The sequence below is a fragment of the Oryctolagus cuniculus genome, chromosome 13, assembly GCF_051225735.1.
Source record: "Oryctolagus cuniculus isolate XC-2025 breed Fujian yellow rabbit chromosome 13, ASM5122573v1, whole genome shotgun sequence".
Classification (NCBI taxonomy): Eukaryota; Metazoa; Chordata; class Mammalia; order Lagomorpha; family Leporidae; genus Oryctolagus; species Oryctolagus cuniculus.
The window spans coordinates 17,506,887-17,529,467 of NC_142879.1; the positions used below are offsets into that span (position 1 = coordinate 17,506,887).

A 22,581-nucleotide genomic window follows, 5' to 3' on the forward strand; every position below is an offset into this window, starting at 1 on the left:
GGGGTGGCCCGGGAGACACGCGGACGAGTGCAGGACGTGGGCCTGTAGGTGGTGGGAGGACACGGAGAGCCGAGCAAGGAGGCAATGGACAAACAGAGCTTCTTACTTTTGGAAAAAAAAAAAAAAAAATCAGTGTCTTTTTTATGTATCTGAAAGAGAGAGATCCTCCATCCACTGGTTCACTCCTGAAATGTCCGCAACAGCTAGGGCTGGGCCCGACTGAAGCCAGGAGCCAGGAATTGCATCTGGGTCTCCCACATGGGTGGCAGTTGACCCCAAGGACTTGAGCCATCCTCTGCTGTCTCCCCAAGTGCGCGTTGGCAGGGAGCCGGAATTGGGAGCGGAGCTGGGACTTGAACCAGGCACTCTGCTGTGGGTTGCGGGCGACTTAAGCACACCGCTGATCACCTGTCTGGAGCCGGGCTTTCCCAGGAGGTCAGTGCATGTGGCCGGGCTCTGTTCACCACGTGGGAGCCCAGCGCCCAGCATGGAACCTGGAAGAGCAGATGTGACTCAGGCTGGGAGGAGGGCGAGAGGTGCCCCCGGCTCTCTTGCCCCAGTCCTGCTGGGGAACCTCCAAGCTAGGGGCCCCACTAGGGAAGAAGGGGCAGAGCAGGTGGGCGAGGTTTTGCCCGCAGGAAACCCAGGCTGCGCTGGGAGTGCTCTTTATGTGTAACCTAAGTAACTCATTTCCCCTGCCTCAGTCTTGAGCCCTCATCTGTCCAATGGGTTTGCTCGGGCTGCCCTGGGTGGCTGACAATGGCTAGGACTTAACTGTCCCCTTTCCGGAGGCTGCAGGTCCAAAGTCGGGGTGTCAGCAGGGCCTCGTCCCCCGGAAAGCTATCGCAGAGAATCCCTCCTGGCCCCTCCCACCGTCTTCACGTCCCTGTCCCTGTCCCTGTCCCTGGGCAGATGTTTGTGTCAGACTGAAGCCACACGACCTCCGTGCATCACCTCCGCGAGGACCCTCTTCCCACCGAGGTCCTGCTCCGAGACACCGGGAGCTTGTCCTCGGCATCTCAGGAGCCTGAATGCAGGCCCCTGGGTCGCCGTGACCTGTTAGGCGGGCTCGGGTCACCCCAGCTGGGGACCTGCTGTTATCTTTCCCTGACCGCACCCCGACCCCTCCTCTCCGACTCAGGTTCCTGGGACCCCGCACGATTCCATCTCCCAGGTCTCCCCAGACAGGAATCTGGGACCTCTGCCTTTGCTTCTGCTGTTTTGTCAACCAGCATTTATTTTACTTTGAAAGGCAGAGAGTGAGAGAACACGCGAGCTTCCATCTGCTGGTTCACTTCCCACAGTGACCACAATGGACCAGCTGCGGCCAGGGGGCCGAGAGCTCCATCCGGGTCTCCCACGCAGGTGCAGGGGCCCAAGCACTTGGGCATCTTGGATTGGGAGCGGAGCTGAGACTCCGCCCTGGGCGTCCCGAGGGTATCTTGCCTGCTGCACCAGCGCCTGCCCCTGAGGTCTGAGGTTTTGAGTCTGGGGTCCGGGGGTGCTGTGGGTGGGAGGGAGGAGTGTTTGGGGATCAGAAGGGGCTTCCTTTGGACTCTGTCCCTTATTCGTGTGCTCTGCTTCCGGGTGCTGGTGGCAGAGGCCCTGGGAGGTCCCAGCAGCCTCCGTGCCCCGCGCTGCACCCTCACCTTCCCCTGTGGGGTCTGGAAGGAGGGAGGTGTGATATAAATAGCCCCTGCACTCCGAAGGCCTCTTCCTGCGCAGGAAACCGTGGCCTGCTGGGGCAGGAAAAAGGTGTTTCCGAAAGAGAGGCCAGCACAGCAAGGGGGAGCAGGGATTGGGGCCTGATGGGTTCTCGGGGGGATGGGTGGGGTCGGGGGCTGCTTGGGTGCGGCTTGGGGGGCTGCCCTTAGGAAGGGTGTGGCTTCCAGGTCCCGAGAGCCAGGACTGCACGGGCCCACATTCTCTGCTCACTCACCCCTCCGTTTGTTCACTGGGCATTTGCCCCAGCTTGCGACAGGCGAGCCAGGGTGCTGAATTATTCCGCCGGAATGGGTACAGCAGAGTAGCCTAGGCAGTGGGGGGTGGGAGAGGCTACCTGGGCTGCGGGGGCCGTGGCCCCTGACCCCCAGCCCACAGCACAGCCATGAGAAATGTGTGTCCCAAGCAGAGCTTGGTCAGGGCTGGGTTTCAGGGCGTTGGACCCCACGGAGACCACCTACCACCAGAAGCCCAGGCGCCCCTGGCTGGGTCTGGTCCCAGTAGGAGCGGGAGCGATGGGGATACAGAGGGAGGACGTGGCTGTGTCGTTCCCGGAGCTCACTGGAGTTTAGACTCCTCAGGGGCCGTGTGCTGGGCAGTGCCGGAGGCAGGTGCAGCCCCGAGGAGGGGCACGGGGGTGGGGGGCGAGAAGGCGGAGACCTGGCTTCCCAAATCCACAGGGAGGGCCTAAGGTGGTAGACAGAACTGGAATTCTGTCCCTCTGCCACCTTCTAGCCTTGTGACTGTGCATCTTGTCTGCCCTCAACATCTCCCCGTCTCCACCTGTAAAATGGGCATAATTTTCACCCAGCTCATCAGACAATGAGATAACACTGCTGATAAACCTCGCAGGGTGGTGCTGGCCTATGGAAAGTGGTGGTGGTGGCTGCTAAACACACAGCAGCTTCTGGAACCTTCCATCATCTGAGTTTCCTCTCCATAAATGAGGGTTATTTATGGTCCTGCTGAGAGGCTGTAGTGAGAGTGTGTCTGGAAGGGGTCTGGGGTCAAATAGTCAATGTCCCTGCCCTTGGGAAGGGCCTGGTCCACATGGAGAGTCCCACCCTGGTCTCAGGCCTTTGAGGGAGGTGGGAAGTGAGCATTGGCTCAGAGCATGGCAAGGGGCCACGTGTGTAGGCAGAGGGGAGCAGGTTGTCCACTCAATGCCTGATCGCCAGAGCCCTGGAGAACAGCACAGGGCCTATCCGCTTCCCTCTGGGCAAGACCCAGTGCCAGCCTCCAGTAGATGCTTCCCAAGGCAGTGGAGGGATTCTGGGAAGGGCAAAGAGGATGCGGGCTGGCCTTTGTCTGCCTGTCCCAGCATCTTCTCCTTGCGGCCACGAGAGGGCGCCATTGCCCAGCAGAACCCAGCCCAATTCCCACGCCCTCCTTGGGCTGCGGGTTGCAGCTTTCTGTCGCCCAAAAGCTCCCCTGCTCTCCAGGCTGGAAGAGTGGGAGGCTCCGGCTGGGGCAGCCGTGGGCCGTGTGGAACAGCCAGGCCGGTGAGTGAGCCGGAGAGGCCCAGGGGCCTGGGAGCCTGCAGCTGCTGGGTAGCATCCGAAAGTCGCTTGCTCTCCATCTGGGTTTCTTGTCTGCCAGAAACCACGCCTCTCCCTGCAGGAGCACACATCAGCCCCCCCTGGAGTCCTGGGCGACAGGGTGTGGAGCAGGCTGGGATGCCGGGGTGGCAGGAGCAAAAGATTCAAGAGCTTTCAGCCTGGCTACTTCCAGAATCTTCTCCCCATTGGGCTATGGGGCCCGCTGCTGCCTCCCCAGACCACTGCTGGCATAACTTCGACACCTGGGGCCAGTGACCGACAGGCAAGAGCATAGAGGCCCGGCGTCCGGGGTGGTTTTGTGCCAGAGTGAAGCCCAGGTGCTGCTGGGAGTGGCACGGGGCCTTGAAACAGCCCCCACAGGCAGAGGGGCACAGTGGACTCCTGGCTCCTGTTCCTTCTAGGCCCAAATCCCTGTTCCCGCAGGTGCATGGCCGCTGTCCTGACCCCCTGTCTGCAGAGCCCCTCCCCTGAGTAGCTTCGGGATCTGTGGATGTAGCTCTGAGCCGAGATATTCCAGGGTCCTGGTACAACGGCGGCAAGGCCACCGTCCCAGCCTGGATACTGCTGAGCAGACCCTGGGCCTCAGGAACTCGGCCACCACCGGCTCCCGGTTGTGCACCACAGTCACCAGGGTGCCCAGCAGTGTTCATCCAGGGCCTGGCTTGGGGCCGGCTGAAGCTGGGGCTCCAGCGCCCTGGACTTTCTCACCCTGAGACGCCAAGCAGCCCTGCCTTGACCCCAGCGTGTGGGCCCGGGGCGGGGTTGGGGCGGGTGGAGGACCCCCAGGTGGGCTGAGGGCTCTTTTAAAGGGACAGGACCGGCAGCCCTCTTGCTGCTGGGACAGCGGGACTCAGTCTGCCTGGCTTCCAATGCAGTGGCTTCTGATGTGGTGAGAATGGGGACTTACAGGTGGGAAAGAGCAGCTCCCAGGGAGAGGACGCCGTGGAAGGAGGGGACCCGGCTGTGCGGCCAGGCGTGGGCTGCGGAGTCGGCCCTGGCTCCGCTGGGGGATGGCCGCCGGGCCATGGCTCCGGTCAGAGTTGGGGTGCGGCAAGGTCCGACCTCACGCAGCTGGCACGCAGTCGGCACTCAACAGATTCATTTGTTTCACTTTTTTTTTTTTTTTTTTTTTTGGACAGGCAGAGTGGACAGTGAGAGAGACACAGAGAGAAAGGTCTTCCTTTGCCTTTGGTTCACCCAACAATGGCCGCCGCGGCTGGCGCGCTGATCCGAAGGCAGGAGCCAGGTGCCTCTTCTGGTCTCCCATGGGGTGCAGGGCCCAAGCACTTGGGCCATCCTCCACTGCCTTCCTGGGCCACAGCAGAGAGCTGGCCTGGAAGAGGGGCAACCGGGAAAGAATCCTGCGCCCCAACTGGGACTAGAACCCGGTGTGCCGGCGCCGCTAGGTGGAGGATTAGCCTATTGAGCCGTGGCGCTGGCCCCATTTGTTTCACTTTTAAAAATATATTTGAAGGGCCGGCGCTGTGGTGTAGCAGGTAAAGCGGTCACCTGCAGTGCTGGTATTCCATATGGGCGCCGGTTTGAGTCCTGGCTGCTCCACTTCTGATCCAGCTCTCTGCTATGACCTCGGAAAGCAGTGGAAGATGGCCCAAGTCCTTGGGCCCCAGCACACATGGCCGCACTCTGAACACAGCCCTGGGATTGACTGTTCTGAGCAGCAGGAGCAGTGGCTAAAGACTTTGAACAGTCGGAGCAAGGGTGCCCAGGCTGTTGGGCCCGTTGGGTTCGGGAATGTTGGATTGGACAATGAGAGCACCTGGGGGCTCGGCAGGTGTTTTTCTAAGGTCAAGCTCGCCCCTGGCCTTGGGTCCTTGTTGGCAGCAGGGGTTCCTGGTGTGGGGACGTCCTGGGGCCATTGTGGACAGAGGAGACTGCAGTCCAGGCCCGTGACATCCTGCCTCACGGCACCAGCTGGGACGGGCCTGGGCACAGCTGCCTCTCTGCGGGAAGGGACTGGCCACTGGGCAAAGCCAACTCTGCCTGCGCACAGGTCAGGGCGCTCCGGGGAGGTGGGAGCGGAGTGGCCGTCACTCCGGCAGGGTGTTCCTGCTGTGGCCTGGGCAGGGGTCAGTGGCAATGAGCAGGCAGCGTGGGGTGGGAGGGTCCTGTCCACCCTGTCTGTCCTCAGGGAGCCAGAGAATTGTGAGGAAGGGAGGGGCCACTGAGACAGGGCCCTTCATCCAGATCCTGGCCGACGCTGGACACGTCATGGCCTCTGCATGCAGGGGTGGCAGCAGCCCCGGGGCAGGTGGGCCGGTCTGGGAGTGCAGAGAGCACGCCTAGTAAGCAGGTTTGCCAGAGTGGATGGCCCCCGGGTGAGCCGTGCAGGCCTGTGGGCGGTGCTAAGGGACCACTTGTGGGCAGCGGTAGAGTACAGGAGGTGACAGGAGCGTCATCGGGTGCCCACAGGCTTAGCGGGCAGGGTGAGCCAGGGCTTGCTTCCGGTGGTCACACGCCTCCTGCACACCCGCAGTGCAGGACATCTGTCCTCAGAGAGGCCCCTCAGAGAACCCCCCAAGCCCCCACCACAGGACCCAGCCCTGAGGGCAGAGCGGGCTGTGGCCCCCTCCCACGGCTTGGCAGCCTGGGTGGAGGTGGGCCGCAGGTGCTGCCAGGCAAACCCCCAGGATCCCTCCACCCCCGCGGTGAGGAGCAGCCCAGAACCTGGAGCCCCTGCTCAGAGCCTGGCGTGGCCACGTGGGGGCCACGTGGGGCCCCGTGACTGCCACCCTGCGAGGCTGAGCTGGAGAGGACAGGCAGACCCTCGTCCCCATGGCCCGGGAGAGTTGGTTCATTCACCCCCAGACCCTAAGTCCCAGGTGGTAGTGAGGATGGGAGATGGCAGTGGGGTAGGGGGGACAGAGTGGAGGCCCCTTGTCCTGCAGAGCCAGCAGGGGCGGGGCCAGCCCTTGTGCTCTGCCCCTGCGGAAGGGGCGTGTGCTGCCGAGGACCCGTGTGTCGTGGTGGCATCACCCGACCGCCTCCCGTCCCAGCCCCTGAGCCCTGGTCACCTCGGCGCGCCCTTGTGCCACGGTGTTGGAACCACGCCTGCTCCCTCCGTCCGCTGTGGGCCGTTGGCGGGAACGACACGTGTATTTAGAGAGGCACCTGACAAGTGCCCGCGCCCTGTTTGGTGGCTGCCGTTAGCGTCCCCCTGTGACCATGCTGTGCCGGTCAGGGCCAGCTCCCAAGGAGAAGGCGTCGTCCTGCCCTCAGCTGAGCTCGCCGTCGCTCTCCGTGGGCAGGGGCGACACTGCCCTGCCTCCTGGCAGCCGCGCCACGGGCCCAGGAGGTGCACAAAGTATTCCTTGTGCTGTGTGCCGGCGGCTGCCAGCAGTGGGCACGGGGCCGCGCGGGTCGCCGAGATCACAAGGGAACAGAAGGGCCCGTTCTTCGGAGGCAGGGGGACTCCCCGCCGATCCCCGCGGGCACTGGGCCCCTGCGCAGGAAGAATCGCCCCATTGTGAGACAGCCTGGCCCTCGCGGAGCGCGTAACAATCATTTCTCCTAGCATGGCCCCTGAGAGCCAGCGATGAGAGAGGGGCTGTCACCCATCCCCGCCTCTCTGCCCGCAGGGAGGGAGCCAGGCCTTGGCCTCAAGGGGCCCGCCTTGAGACTTCAGCCCAGCGTTCTAGCCCAGAGAACAAAAACGAACACCCAGACGGCCCCGGGCACCTCCCCCTCGGCCTTTTGCTAGCAGGCCCAGGGCACTGCAGCTGCCCACTCGTGTGTCCTGCTCCAGCCGCGGCTCTGAGCCCTCACCAGCCACCACCGCCAGGAAGGCTTCCCTCTGAACCCCCCCAACCCCACCTCCTCCTGCCACCCTGACGCGGGGACTACTCAGGGACCCACCCTTAGCTGTGCTGTCCTTTCTCCCCTTCCCCTGGCCCCCAGCCCACCCCTCGATGCTGCAGCCCTCCCTGAGCTCAGGCGGCGCCCCCGCCCACCCACAAACACACACAGACCCCCCCCCTTCTCCCCGTGGACGGCGGAGAACACAGGTCTCCTCCCTGCCCCCACCCCACTTCCTTTTCACCCCTGGGTTTTAGTGAGGGCTAAACCTAGCAAGGAGCCAGGGTCCCCAGCTGAGACAGACACCTGCTTCTGCCGAGGGGCTGCCGAAGTCCACGCCGAACGCCTGCCGTGTGGAGCGTGCCCGTGGACTTCCACCAGAGTGAGCTTATCTTTCTGTGCACTTTCCGAGGTCCCACCTGTTTTCTTTCTTTTGAAGATGGGTTTGTCCCTGCCCAGTTGGAACCGGGCTCTGCACGCAAGTTTACAGTTGATATTATCCCAGGTGGTTTTCCATTTCAGAGTGGGGTGCACGTCACCACTACCACCTTTCCTGTGTACCTGCTGTGGTTCGCTCAACTCCCAGCCCTGGGTGGAGACCTCATCCCTGTGTTGAGCTAGCCTGCCCCTCCCCTGCCCCACCCCCGGAAGACAAAACCCATAACCAGCTGCTCTCCACAGGACTCTGATTAGGATCTTGAGCTGGGTGGCAGTGGGAATGAGTGTCACACCCTGCCCCTTCCTGCCATTCCCTGCAGGGGCCCACAAACATCCCGCCCTGTCCACGGGGAACAGCTCCTGCCAGTGCCCGGGGCCGTTACTCTGGACAGATAGAGCTCCCGACCCCAGTGCCCGCAACGCTGAAGCCGGCAGCCTGGGATGTAATATGGTCTCCCACGTGGGTGGCAGGGACCCAGCTGCTTCAGCCATCACCACTCACTGCCTCCCAGGGTCTGCACTGGCAGGAGCCAGAGCTGGGAGTCTAATGCAGGTCTTAGCCATCGTCTTAACCACTTGCTGGATGCACACCCCTTTGTTGGTTTTCTCATGGGGCTGCCCACAGACGGATGGGTCCTGCAGAGATGGAGTGGGGATCTGAGCATTCCACAGGGGGTGGGCCACAGTGGACAGTGGACAGGAAGGGCAGAGCCAGGAACAAGAGCCTGCTGGCCGTGGGGCCGCAGGGCCATGCCCAAGGTCCTCAGAGCTACCAGAGATGGACGCACATGGCCAGCGTCTTCCTGCCGCTGCTCTGTGTAGGAAGCTGGGGGCCTGCTCAGCATGCAAAGACAGCTTGCTGCCCCGGCGAGGCGGTGGGTCCCTACATCCCCAGCCGCACATGCAGGATACCCTCTCTGTGTGGTGGCCCGCAGCTGGGGCAGGCCCCTCCGGTCTGAGCTGGGAAGCGGAGCCTCACTGGGTGGTCAGACCCGCAGTGGGGTCCAGCTGTCTGCTGCCGGCCACCCTCTATCCAGTGCCCCCAAGTCGCGTAGCCAGGGGCTGCCGGCCTGCCCACTTGCTCACGCAGCATGTGTGTGACCCACGGCATCCTCAGTCCCCTGGGGGCCATCTCTGCCCCTTCCCAGTCAGGGGCTGTGGCCTGGTGGGCCCAGCACGGTTCCTGGGAGGCTGCAGGCACACACATGACCCACGCGCGCCGGCTGCTGAGGGAGCTCAGGCAGACACGGCTCTCACCGATTCTGAGCTCCTGGGCGTCAGCTGCCTCATCTGTCAGTGGGAACATCAGCCGTGGTAGCCCAGGAATGGTTGGAAGGGGTCGGTGATGTCGCTGGAGCAGTGTGTGCTTGCGGGGTCCCTGGCTCAGAGCGTGCGCTAAGGTCTGCTGCAGGTGTCTCTGGCGCCTTGGACTGCTCGTTGACCCCTGGCTCCCCAGGGCTGGCCTGGCCTCAAAGTCAGTGTCCCCATGTTTGTGCAGAAGCTTCTGGAAGTCCCTCTGGGTCCTCGGGCTTGGATGACAGGCCCTGGGGAGGAAGGTCAGGCTTCGTGGGCCCTGAGCCGGGACAGCTGTGCCCCCTGCTTCCCCCAGCTGCTTCCTGGCCACGGGCCCCCTAGAGAAGCGTGTTTCCTCCCTGATCTGGGCCGACCCAGGCCGCCCCCCCCCCCCAGCCCCCAGGAGCCATCAGCAGCCTGGGGACCGTGCAGAGGTCCTCACCATAACCCGAGTGAGAGCAGCTGTCTCCGGCTGGAGATCAAGCACATTATGCATGGGTCCCTGGCCGACCCCTGGCCTGTCCTGGGATGGCTTCAGGGTACTGGAGCCGGCCTGGCTCCGTCCCGGGCCACTGTGGCAACTGGCAGCGCTGCCGTCACAGCTACGCCGAGCTGCTCCAACGCCTGTCCTGATGGAGAAGGACTCAGTGTGCAAACGGAACCTCAGCTTCAGTTCTGACAGCAGAGGGCCCAGGGGTCTCAAAGCACACAGTTTCCCCCGCACCATGGGCACTCCGAGGCCATGCGGGACCCTGAGGCCAATGCTCACCCCCTCTTCACGTGAGGGCTAGGGAAGGCACCCCCTGCCTCTCCTGGGCTGACGTACTACACGGTCAAGGGCAGCCCAGCCTGTGAAACTTTGGGGTGCCTGCGCCGGCCCGCTGCACCCTGCCCTGTTGAGGCAGCCCGCAAGGGGGCGCTGTGACCCTGGGACAGGCTGCGGGAGAAAGCAGCTGGCCAGTGGCCCGTGCGTCACGAAGCCCCTGCTGTCTCCGGGCACAGGTCTCCCCTTGGCGGTCCTGGGTTCTCCCAGCCCCTGGCAGAGCGGAAAGAACACAGGCTGTGGAGGCTGAAAGCCAAACCCTTGGCGTCTGACCTGGGACTTGGTCTTGGACAAGGCAGTTTACTTCTCAGGTGCTGTTTGGCCTGTGAAATGAACAGACCACCTGGCCCACCTGGAGCATGAGCGTCAGATGAGATCATGTGTGTGTACATGGCGTTTGAAAAAGTTTATTTTCATCTGCTTGAAAAACAGAGAGAGAGAGAGAGCGGGCGGGAGCATCCTCATCTGTTGCTTCACTCCCCAAAGCCCACAACAGCCGGGACAGGACCGGATCCATCCCGGTTTCCCCGCATGACTGGCGGAGACGGAAGCCCTTGAGCCATCATCTGCTGCCTCCCAGGCTGTGCACCGGCAGGAAGTTGCCCTGGAGGCAGAGGAGCCGGGACTGAGCCGGCACTCTGCTGTGGGATGCCCTTGGCCCAGCCTGTGGCGTAACCTGTTCTGCCACAGCGCCTGTCCCAGTGTGTGTGTGTGTGTGTGTGTGTAGACGTTAGGACTGTAAGACACCGTGTGTGTTCTGTTCATTCCGGTCAAGAGAAGCTACTGCAGCCATGCTGCTCTGGTCTCTTGTGTGCCCTGATTAAGCTGACCTGAAAAATGCCAAACCAAACACTTGGAGCAGGTGGGAGGTGGGGGGTAGGAGACCGTGACCCACATGCAGGCCATGCCCAGGGCGGCTCCTGGGCAAGCCAGAGGCCCAGCACTGCGCAGGTCAGGCCCTCCTTCTGGCCACTGCCGAGACACTGGCAAACCAGCTCCGAGTCTGTCCTCTGCGGCTCCAGGGGCACCTGGCACAGCCCCCCTCTTCGCCCCTGGTCTCTGCAGGCCCAGCCCGCAACACGGACATGGCTGCAGATGGGAAGACACCAGGAGCCCGCTGGCTGGCAGTTCTCAGAGTGGCTGTCCTTAGTGGGGGTGGGATCGAGTCTGTAGGCTGCGTGCAGCCTACACCAGTGGTGCCATGGGGACATTCGCCAGGATACCGACAGCCTGGCGGGCGCTGGAAGGTCTCCCTTTGCTGACAGAGCTGTGACCGAGGCTGGCGCCAGGGCCAGGGTGTGGGTGGGGCCCAGCAGGTGTGGCCGCTGCACCCTCTTCCTCCTCTGAAGGTGCCCCTGGAGCTGGTGCCTCCCTCCCTCAGGCTGTGTCTCCCGGCTGGGGCCCAGGTGTAGGAAGGAGGGCATCTCTGTGGGGTCTCCCCCTGCGGACCCTCCGGCCTGGCCACACGACCTGTTTTCTATCATTAGCCTGCAGCTGCCTCTGCATTGTGCTGACCCTGGCGCCCGTTGCTAAGGGAACCAAGTCTTCTCATTTCCTGAGCGTCGGGAAGCTCAGCACCCATTTCTGCCGTGTCCACAGCCACCCCTGCCAGGATAGAGGTGCCCTGTGATTGCATCTGTTCCTGCCCAGGGCCGCCTCAGGGTTTTGCAAGCACAGCGGGAGCCACGCCCGAGAGCTGCGTGGCCCAGGTCCCTGCGTCTCAGCCCAGCCGGGGCCCAAACACACTTGCGAGCTTGGTGTCCATGCTGGGAGTCAGACTGGCCCGGCGAGTCTCGGCTCCCGCCGGCGGGAGCCGCTGCGAGAATGAGGCCATGCAATCTGATCATGCGCGCGGGGCTCCTAGCACAGGGCCCGACACATCCCGAGTACCTGCTGGATCGGTGACAGCCGCTTGCCCATGCTGGCAGGGCCAGGTCTGCCAGGCTCCGGGCGCCCGGTAGAGCAGTCCCTGCTGGCAGGAGTTTGTCACACGGCTGGGGAGCCAGGCTCGCGCCACAGTGCGATCACAGACAGAGGGGCCCGCAGCGTGAGCTCCTGGGCCTGTGCTCGGCTCTGGCTGCAGGAGCCCAGCAGTGTAGCTGCAGGGGCTCTGCAATTTGCCACCGCCTGAGACTGGCTTTTCTGTTTTGCCTACAATTGCTTATTATGGCTTTTTTCTTTTTTTTTTTTTTTCTTCCTTTTGCAGCAAGTTTCCCTTCCTAATTTGGTTTTGTTTATCCTGCTGTTAAAGTGGGATTACATAGGAATTTATCCCAAGTAACTGACCCCCCATGTGCAAAGGCAGAGCTGCAAGAATGTTCCCTGCAGGACACTTATCGCAGTGCAAGGGTTCGAGCAATTTATTTATTTATTTATTTTAGATTTATTTATTTTTATTTGAAAGGCAGAGTTGCAGAGAGAGAGGGAGAGACAGAGGAGGTCTTCCAGCTGCTGGTTCACTCCCCAAATGGCTGCAATGGCCAGGGCTGGGCAAGGCTGAAGCCAGGAGACTAAAACTCCATCCAGGTCTCCCACATGGGTGCAGGGACACAAGCACTTGGACCATCTTCTGCTGCTTTCCCAGGCGCGTTAGCAGGGAGTCGAATTGGAAGTGGAGCAGCCAAGAATTGAACCAGCACTCGTATGGGACGCTGGTGTTGCAGGTGGTGGCTTAACCCACTATCCCACAAAGCCCCAGAACATATTTAAAATAAAGATTTATTTATTTATTTGAAAGGCAGAGTTACAGGAAGGGATGGGGCCCAGGAGGAGAGAGAGAGGGAGAGAAAGAGTGAGGTGGGGGAGAGAGATATCTTCCATCACTCCCCAAATGGCTGCAGTAGCCGGGGCTGGGCCAGGCTCAAGTCAGGAGTTTCATCTGGCTCTCCCACATGGGGGCCAGTACTTGGGCCACCAGCTGCTGCTTTCCAAGGCGTGTTAGCAGGGAGCTGGATCGGAAGTGGAGCAACTGGGACTCGAACCAGTACCCATATAGGATGCTAGAGTGGCAGGTGGTGGCTTAGCAAGCTGTACCACAGTGCAGGCCCCAGGGCTTGAGCAGCTTGAGTGAGTGACACTATCAGTATGTCTTCTGAGACAGTGACATCCTCGCTGCCCAGCAGCTGCCAGGGCCTCGGGTGGCGTCCAGCTGTGCCTGCTGTGAGAATCGCTCATCTTCCTATGCAGCAGCCGTCCCTGCTTGTCCTCTCTGTCTCCTGTCACTCCTCGCTTTGTCCCTTCCCTGCCCACTGTACCTCGTAGAAGCCCGAGCCGGGCGCTGTGAGCCCAGCAGCCCAGGGTCAGCTCTGTCTGCAGCCACTGCACCTCTGGAAGTGTCCGTGGAAATAAATAATCAAGCTTCGTTTAAAGCCTGCTGCAGAGTTTACTCTGTTGGTCAAGGTCAGGTTGAGGCACCAGCCTGTGGTTGTGGTTGGCGGTTAAGTTTCCACCTGCGACACTGGCACCCCACTTCAGAGTTCTGCTTTGAGTCCTGGCTGCTCCCATTCCCATCCAGCTCCCTGCTAATGCACCTGGGAAAGCGGCGGAAGATGGCCCAGGTGCTTGAGACCCTGCACCCACGTGGGAGACCTGAGTGAAGTTCCGGGCTCCTGGCTTTGGCCTGGCACAAGCCCACCTGTTGTGGCCATTTGAGGAGTGAACTAGTAGATAGAAGATTAATCTCTACCTCTAACTCTGCCTTTGAAATACATATTTTTAAAGATTTTATTTATCTATTTGAGAGGTAGAGTTATACACAGAGGGAGAGAGAGAAGTCTTCCATGTGCTGGTTCACTCTCCAAATGGCTGCAATGGCCAGAGCTGGGCCGATCAGGAGCCAGGAGCTTCTCCGGGTCTCCCATGCTGGTGCAGGGGCCCAACAAGCTGGGCCATCTTCCACTGCTTTCCCAGGCTGTAGCAAAGACCTGGATCAGAAGAGGAGCAGCTGGGACACGAACTGGCGCTCACATCGGGTGCCGGCTCTGCAGGTGGAGGCTTAGCCTACTACACCACAGCACTGACCTCAGTAAATTTTTTTTTTTAAAGATCAAATTGAATCGCAAGGGTACAGGGCCTGTCTCAGCCAGACACTCTGACTTCTCCCAAGGAGACACAGACAGCACCACATCAAGCCAAGGCAGACCACAGGGAGCTGACCCTGAAGCGCTGGTTGCCCTGAGTGTGGCTGGCGGCCCCAGGTTGCTGTGTGTCGGTCGACAGTCCCTGTTCTTTCTGCCGCTGGGTGATCCGCAGCGTGGAAGGACCAGTGCCATTCACTGTGGGTGCCACGTTGCTTTCAGGTTGGGGCTGTTAGGATTATGGCTGATAGGGGCTGGCACTGTGGTGTAGTAGGTCAAGCCTCTGCCTGCAGTGCTGGCATCCCGTATGGGCGCCGGTTCCAGACCCAGCTGCTCTGCTTCTGGTCCAGCTCTCTGCTATGGCCTGGAAAAGCAGAAGATGGCCCAAGTGCTTGGGTCCTTGCACCCACGTGGGAGACCCGGAGGAAGCTCCAGGCTCCTGGCTTTAAGATCAGCCCAGCTCTAGCCATTGTGTCCATTTGGGGAGTGAACCAACAGATGGAAGACCTTTCTCCCTCTCTGTGTAACTCTGCCTCTCAAGTAAATAAATAAATCTTCAAAAAAAAAAAAAAAAAAAAAAAGAGCTGATATATTCATTTGTAGTGATGTTTTTGTATGATGCTAAGTCTTCATTCTGTAGGTTGTGCTGATGTTGTGTTTCTTTATTTGTTTATTGAAGATGTTTTTATTTATTTGGAGGGCAGACTTACAGACAGGGAGAGAGATTTTCCATTTCCTGGTTCACTCCCAAAATGGCTGTAATGGCCAGGGCTGTACCAGGAGCCAGGAGCTTCATCCGGGTCTCCCATGTGAGTGCAGGAGCCCAAGAACTTGGGTCATCTTCTGCTGCTTTCCCAGGTGCATCAGCAGGGAGTTGGATTGGAAGTGGAACTGCCTGGACCGAAACCAGTGCCCATATTGGATGCTGAAGTCACAGACTGAACCCACTGCTCTGCAACTCCAACCCCGAGTCCTGTGTTCAGCTTTTAAAGAAACTGCCTGATTGTTTTCCATGGAAGGTGCACCATTTTATATTTTTGCCACTGATGGATGAGGGAGCCAGGTGTTGTCACCGATTTAAAACTGTAGCCATGGGCTGGCTCTGTGGCGTAGTGGGCTAAGCCTCTTCCTACAGTGCCAGCATCCCCTACGGGCGCCAGTTCATGTCTTGGCTGCTCCTCTTCTGACCCAACTCTTTCAATGGCCTGGGAAGTCAGTGGAAGATGGCCCAAAGTGCTTTGGGCCCCTGAAGCCATGTGGGAAACCTGGAAGAAGCTCCTGACTCCTGGCCCAGCTTCAGCTGTTGGGCCCATTTGGGGAGTGAGCCAGTGGGTAGAAGATTTTTCTTTGTCTGTTCCTCTCTCTGTAACTCTACCTGTCAAAAAATAAATAAAATCTTAAAAAAAAAGAAAAAGAAAACTGTAGCCATTCAGGTATGTGTGAAGTGATAGCTCATCATGGATTTTAATTTGCATTACCCCAGTGAACAAAGAGTTTGAATTTCTTTTTGTGTGTCTATTTAGCCATCCTACTGTCCTCTTGGGGAACTGTCTCTTCTCCTCTTTTGCCTGTTTTCTATTTGAATTATTGGGCTCTTGACTGTTGAGTTTCAGAAGTTCTTTGTGTATTTTGTATGTAATTCTTTGTTGGATATGAGGTTAGTAAATATTTTCTTGTATTCAGTAGCTTGTCTTTTCATTTTCTTAACAGAGTCCTTTACAAAGCAAAAGTTTGTACTTTTGATGAAGCACAATTTAGAATCTTTCCTTTTATGGATTTTCCTTTTGTGCTGAGGTCTAAGAACTCTTTGCCTAGCCCTAGATCCTGAAGATGTGGTTCTATATTTTTTCCTAAAAGTTCTTCCGTTTCATGTTTCACATTTAAGCCCATGATCCATGCTGGCTTAGCTTTTGTATAAGGTATGAGACTTAGGTTACGAGTTTTCTGGTTTGTTTTGGTTTTGTCAATGGAGGTACAATTGCTACAGCCTGTTTGTTAGAAAACACATCTTTCTGCCACTGAGTTGCTTTTGGGCATCTTTGTCTCGGCGGGGGGCGGGGGGGCAGTGTTAATGCACAGCAGGTTAAGCTGCCACCTGCAGTGCTGGCATCCCATGCCAGAGTCCTGGCTGCCCCGCTTCTAATCCTGCTCTCTGCTAATGTGCCTGGGAAGACAGCGGAAGATGACCCAAATACTTGGGCCCCTTGCCACCCACGTGGGAGGCCTGGATGGAGTTCTGGGCTTCTAGTTTTGTCTTAGCTCCATCCTGGCCTAGCTCCAGCCATTGCAGCCATATAGAGAGTTAACCAGAGTATGGAAGATCTCTCTCTCTCTCTTTCTCTGTTTTATTCTTTCTCTATAGCTCTGCATTTCATTAGGTGAATAAATCTCTCTCTCTCTCTCTCTCTCTCTCTCTCTCTCTCTCTCCCTCCCTCCCTCCCTCCCTCTCTTTTTTTTACTGGCAGAGTGGACAGTGAGAGAGAGACAGAGAGAAAGGTCTTCCTTTTTCTGTTGGTTCACCCCCCAATGGCCGCTGTGGCCGGCGCACCGTGCTGATCCGATGGCAGGAGCCAGGTGCTTCTCCTGGTCTCCCATGGGGTGCAGGGCCCAAGCACTTGGGCCATCCTCCACTGCACTCCCTGGCCACAGCAGAGAGCTGGCCTGGAAGAGGGGCAACCAGGACAGAATCTGGTGCCCCGACCGGGACTAGAACCCGTTGTGCCAGCGCCACAGGCGGAGGATTAGCCTATTGAGCCGCGGCACCGACCGAATAAATCTCTATTTTAAAAGCTCCATTGCCCTGTTGTATGAGCCTGTGTCTGCGTTCTCTGTCCTGTTCCTTCTGCTCAGGGTACCTGCTTCCTTTGGTTATACTTTTAGGCTGGAGCTCTGGCAACAGTTTCTTAGTGCCCTTCTTCTGAGAACGCTGTGGGTCTTCCCTTTCTGCCTGGGAGCGGACTCTGGGCCGACAGTTCTTCCTAGCACTGGGGAAACGTGCCATTTCCTTCTGGCCTCCATGGCTTCTGACGAGGAATCTGCTGTCCTTCAAATTGCTCTCTCCCTGTAGATAAGGACTCCTGTTTCTCTGTGGGCTTTCAGGAATTTTCCGTGTGCCTTGTTAGCGATTTCTTTGGCATTTGCTTGGCTCCCTGGCTCTGTGGTTCATACCCCTGCTGACCTTGGGAAGATTCCGGCTGTCAGATCTCCCCCGCACCCCAGCACCGTCCTCCTCTGCCTCTGTTGGCCAGAACCCCAGTAATGCGAACGTCTGAGATGTTGTGAAAGTTTCACAGGTCCCTCAGGACTTGCCCCATTTATCTTCAGTCCGTTTTCTTTCTGTTCCTGTTGGGGAATTCCTGTTCTGTCTTCTAGTTCGCCAATTCTTGGTCTGCCTCCTCCAGTCTGCTATGGAGCCCATCCACTGAGCTTTATATTCCAGTTCTTGCACTTTTTCAGAATTTGATTCTTCTTTGTGGCTCCTAGTCTTGGCTCTTCATTACAGCTGGGCTGGGGGTAGTGTTCTGCTTTGCGCCAGCCTCCTCCCAGCCCTCCTGTGTGTGTATGAGACCGGGGAAGGACGCTCCGTGGCTGCTGGGTGGGAAGTTTAGGCTCCCCGTGGGGTGTGCTGGCAGTGAAGGGGAAGGCGTGGGCTCACTGTTAGCAGGAGGGAATGTTCAGCCTCCTCTGACTGCCCCGTGGGGTCACTGGGGCCCCAGTCACAGCCTGGTGAGGGTGGACTGCAGGCTGTCCACCTGGCCTTTATGACATGGGCAGAGGTAGGGGCGTGGCATGTTCCATGGTGTTGGTTGCAGTGAAATGGTTATTGTCTGAACGTTTTCTGTCTTGCTGGGCCCCTGCTTCCCTGGTTTTGGGCTAGAGAGAGCAGGCCTTTGTTGAAGTTTTTAAAATGTATGTCCATTGGCACTTCCTGGGTTGCTGATCTTGTTAGTGTCAAGTCTGGGAATTATGAAGCGAAAAATAAACACTTAGGGACTTAGCACTATTCCACTCCTCAAGTCCGGAGGTCCCCAGCCACCCTGCAGGGTCTTCTCAGGTCTGCTCTGGGTGTAACGTCCTGGGTTTTTAGTTGTATTTAGAGGGAAGAATAAGGAAATGTGCTCGTATTTGAGGTCTTCAGAAACAGAACCAAAAGGAGATACCGATACAGAAACATGCGTAGATACAGGAAGACTATAAAGATATAGTCAAAGAGGCAGGTGTACAACAGTGCTATACACAGACTGAAAGTGAAAGGATGGATAAAGGTACCTCATGCTAACAGAAACCAAGAACGAGCTGGTGTAGCCATCCTAATATCAGACAAAATAGACTATAGCACAGAAACTGCCAAAAGAGACAAGGGCACTATGTAATGATTAAGGGATCAATTCATCAGGAAGATGTGACTAAAATAAACACATATGCACCTAATGACAGGGCATCTGGCTATTTAAGAGAAACGTCAGTGAATCTAAAGGGGGACATAGACTCCAATACAATAGTAATGGGGGAGTTCAATACCCCATTTCAGCAATGGACAGATCAACCAGACAGAAAGTCAGCAAGAAAACAGCACAGAGTTAACGGGCACTACAGACCAGATGGACCTAATGGATAACTACAGAACTCTTCATCCCATAGCTGCAGAATACACATTCTTCCCACCAGTGCATGGATTTCTCTAGGACAGACCGCATGCTAGGCCATAAAGCAAGTCTCAGCAAATTCAAAAAATCGAAATCATGCTGTGTATCTTCTCTGACCACAATGGAATGAAGCTGGAAGTCAACAACAGAAGAATCTCTAGAGCAAATGCAAGCACATGGAGACTGAACAAGACGCTCCTGAACAGTGAACCATAGGAGAAATCAAAAGAGAAATCAAAAAACTTTATGGAAATGAATGAAGACAGTATGTATCCCCGTGTTGACTGCAGCTCAGTTCACAATAGCTAAGATATGGAATCAACCCAGATGTCCATCAACCAATGACTGGATAAAGACATTATGGGATAGGTACACCACGGAATACTACACAGTGGTTAAAAAAATGAAATCCTGTTTTTTGCAACAAAATGGATGCAACAGGAAAACATCATACTTAGTGAAATAAGCCAGTCCCAAAGGACAAATACCGTATGTTCTCCCTGATCTATGATAACTGACAGAGCACCTAAAAGATAATTTATAGAAGTGAAATTGATACTTTGACATGCAATGACTTTGAACAGCCCTGGTCTTGAATTGAGGAACAGCCTTTTTTTTTTTTTTTTTTTTTTTTTTTTTTTAAATAATATTTGTTGAGGCTGGTGCCGCGGCTCAATAGGCTAATCCTCCACCTGTGGTGCCGGCACCCCGGGTTCTAGTCCCAGTTGGGGCGCTGGATTCTGTCCCGGTCGCTCCTCTTCCTGTCCAGCTCTCTGCTGTGGCCCGGGAGTGCAGTGGAGGATGGCCCAAGTGCTTGGGCCCTGCACTCACACGGGAGACCAGGAGGAAGCACCTGGCTCCTGGCTTTGGATCGGCGCAGTATGCCAGCTGCAGCCGTATTGGCCCTTGGTGGGGGTGAACCAACGGAAAAGGAAGACCTTTCTCTCTGTCTCTTCTCTCTCTCACTGTCCACTCTGCCTGTCAAAAAAAATTAATAAATAATATTTGTTGAACTCTTAGTGTAGAGTTAATCATATGTGTATAAAGTTAATTGAAAATAAATCTTGGGCCGGCGCCGCGGCTCACTAGGCTAATCCTCCGCCTAGCGGCGCCGGCACCCCGGGTTCTAGTCCCGGTCGGGGCGCCGGATTCTGTCCCGGTTGCCCCTCTTCCAGGCCAGCTCTCTGCTGTGGCCAGGGAGTGCAGTGGAGGATGGCCCAGGTGCTTGGGCCCTGCACCCCATGGGAGACCAGGAAAAGCACCTGGCTCCTGGCTCCTGCCATCGGATCAGCGCGGTGCGCCGGCCGCAGCGCGCCGGCCGTGGCGGCCATTGGAGGGTGAACCAACGGCAAAGGAAGACCTTTCTCTCTGTCTCTCTCTCTCACTGTCCACTCTGCCTGTCAAAAAAAAAAAAAAAAAAAAAAAAAAGAAAATAAATCTTAGTAAAAAATAGGAAGAATAGGAGAAGGAGGAAGAAGAAGAGTTGGGAGTGTGGTGGGAAGAATCACCATGTTCCTAAAGTTCTATTTATGAAATGCATGAAGTTTGTGTTTCTTAATAAGAGGTTTATGGGGGGAAAAACAAAACAAAACCCCAAGAGGAAGGTGGAGATACTCATGGATGTGCTATGGATACCTATAGACGCAGAAATGCTCACAGATGGAGATGCAGGTCCACAAAAGGGGGTCTGGTACAGGAATTGGCTCCTGTGGTCCTGGGGACTGAGAAGCCCCACGATGGCCCTCCCCCCACAAGCAGGAGACCCCTGGGGAGCTGGTAGCCTGACCCAGTGAGTGCAAAGGAGCCGACGTGTAGCCCTCAGGCCGGGGCTGAGGCCTGAGGACCTGGGGGCCTGCTGCTGCAAGTCTCGGAGTCCGGATGCTGGAGGACCTGGGGTTCTGACATCCATGGCTGGGAGCAGAGCCCCAGCCCCGGAGGAAAGAGGATGAAGTCTGCCTCTTTGTTCTGCATGGGCCCTCCGCTGACTGGGCGGTGCCCACCCACACCAAGGGCAGCTCTTCCTTCCTCACTGCACTGATTCAAATGCCAGAAGCAGCCTCCAGCCACACCCAGAGCCCGTGCTTCCCCGGCTGTCCCTGCCCCGGTCCACACCTGAGGGAGGGAGGTATGGGCAGGTGTTCGGCTCGGCTCGGTGTGCTGACTGCGGAGAGTCTGTGAGCAGCCTTGGAGGAAGTTGGGATGGGGGGGGACCCTGGACTCAGCTGAGAGGGGGAGGTCCAAGAAGAACAGACGTGGAACCCTGGCCGAAAATTGGTGCCTTAACACAGAGAGCCAGCAGGGGGGCTGTGAGAATTTGAAAAAGATGACCCAGAACTGAGCCGCCGTGTCTAAGGGGACGCCGTGGGAGATGCATGTGGGGGTCTGGGAGAAGCCAGTTCCTATTAGCCACATGACCGGCAATCGTCCCTGGGTATCTGCGGAGACTGGTCACGCCCCCTGTGCGGACACCAAGTCCCTGGTGTAGAGCAACATAGTGTTTGCACAGAACCTAGCCACCTGTGTGTATTTAAATCATCTCTGGATGGCTGAGACACCTGCTACAATGTAAGCGCTGTGTGAATAGCTGTGCTGTAATAGGTGGGGAGTAATGACGAGAGGAAAGGCTGTATGTATTCGTACACAGGCAGGATTTTTCCCTTCTATTATTATTATTATTGGTCCAATCATGCTGCTGTATGTGCAGGAGAGGGAATTTAACTCAGGGACCTGGCCGTGCGAGCTCTGGGTCAGCTGCAGAGGCAGGCAGAGGAGGTGGCGGCCACCACTAATGCAGAAGGTGACCAGGACTGTGGAATCTGGCACCTCCAAGGGCCAGTCTGAGGGGGCTGGGGCCACCAAAGAGACTTAGAAACTGCCGGAGACTCCCGCTGAGGCATTCCAGGCAGCAGGAGAAACCCCTGGGCCCCTCCCTCCCAGCCCCTGCGTGGTTCCAGTGCCTCCTGTTGGCAGAGCCCAGCCCAAGCTCCCAGTCCTAGTCCTGGAGCAGCCTCTGGGAGGCAGCCAGGCTGGGGAAGAGCTGGGAGTGGGGGAGAACCAGACGAGGACAAGTCGAGGCCTGGCACGGAGGTCAAGGAGGGATGTTCCTCTGCGCTGTCCTGTGTTCTGGCCATCAGCTAGGAAGCGTCGTGGGGTCAGGGAATTGGGAAAGCGTGTGTGACCCTGATGTGGGCAAGGTGCAGAGGTCCAGTCCTAGGCTTGCTGACCGCAGAGCTGCTGGTAGGGGCCAGGTCCGGGACAGCCACCAATAAACTGCCCCCATCCCAGCCACCGCTTCTCCCTGTTCTCCAGCCTTTGGAGACGGCGTGTGCAGCATCCCTAGGGTCCTTGCCATGGCCCTGGGGTCTCAGCCGTCTGCTGTCAGCCCAGGTGCCCGGGGAGCGCCAGGTGCTGTGGTTCTGCACCCTCCGGGGCGTGACCCATTTGGTGGCTTCTCAGCCTCCTCCTTGCTTGGCTGATTTCTTTGTGCGCCGGCTCGGCAGGGCTCCTGCGGCGCCAGGCTCGCTGCCTCTGTATAATAGCCCTGAGAGGAGACGGCCGGGCAAAGCCCAGCCAGGGCTCATCAGCTCCTGTGCCCCAGCTGTGTTAATTGTCCAAGCCCTGCAACAAGTGACCCTGTCTCCCCGCTGCAATGAAGACAGAAAGCGCCTTCTCTCGCCAGCTCCCATGATCTGCAGGCCCTGTAAGGCACCTGCAGAGCCCAACACAAGTTGGCATTAACCCCTTCCCTGCTGGAATCAGGAGCTCTGAGCTGGGGAAAGGGGGAAGAGGGGAGCTGGGCCTGGATGCTAGGGCTCAGCGGGGGAAGGCGGCTCCTGGAGCCCTGGCTGGTTCTCTTACAAGCTCACTGGGTGACCTTGCGCAAACACTTTTCTGAGCCTTGGAAATCCTCTCTTCCCCTCTCTTCTGGCCTTGGAAATGAGTAAGAAGCTGACCGGGTTGCCAGCTCCCTCATGTAGCTGTCCATCCCAGTGTTCTGTTATCACGCGAATAATACTCCCAGTATACAAAATTCAAGCCTCGAGATGTAGCATGCACCTAGGTAGGCTGACACCCGGAGATGGGGAGCCAGTGGGACCCTGTGCCGCCCAGAGGGACCGGGAGTCTGCAAGGCTTAGCACCGCACTCCGCAGAGCGGCCCCAGCAAGTCACGTAATCTCTGTGTGCTCCAGTTTCCTTCTCTGGAAAGTGAG

At 57.8% G+C, this 22,581-nt stretch overlaps 1 protein-coding gene across 1 annotated transcript in view; it reads left to right on the forward strand.

The window, feature by feature from the left end:
- NAV1 (neuron navigator 1) overlaps positions 1 to 22,581 on the forward strand; it is a 231,260-nt gene that overhangs the window by 13,645 nt on the left and 195,034 nt on the right. The window lies entirely within an intron of this gene.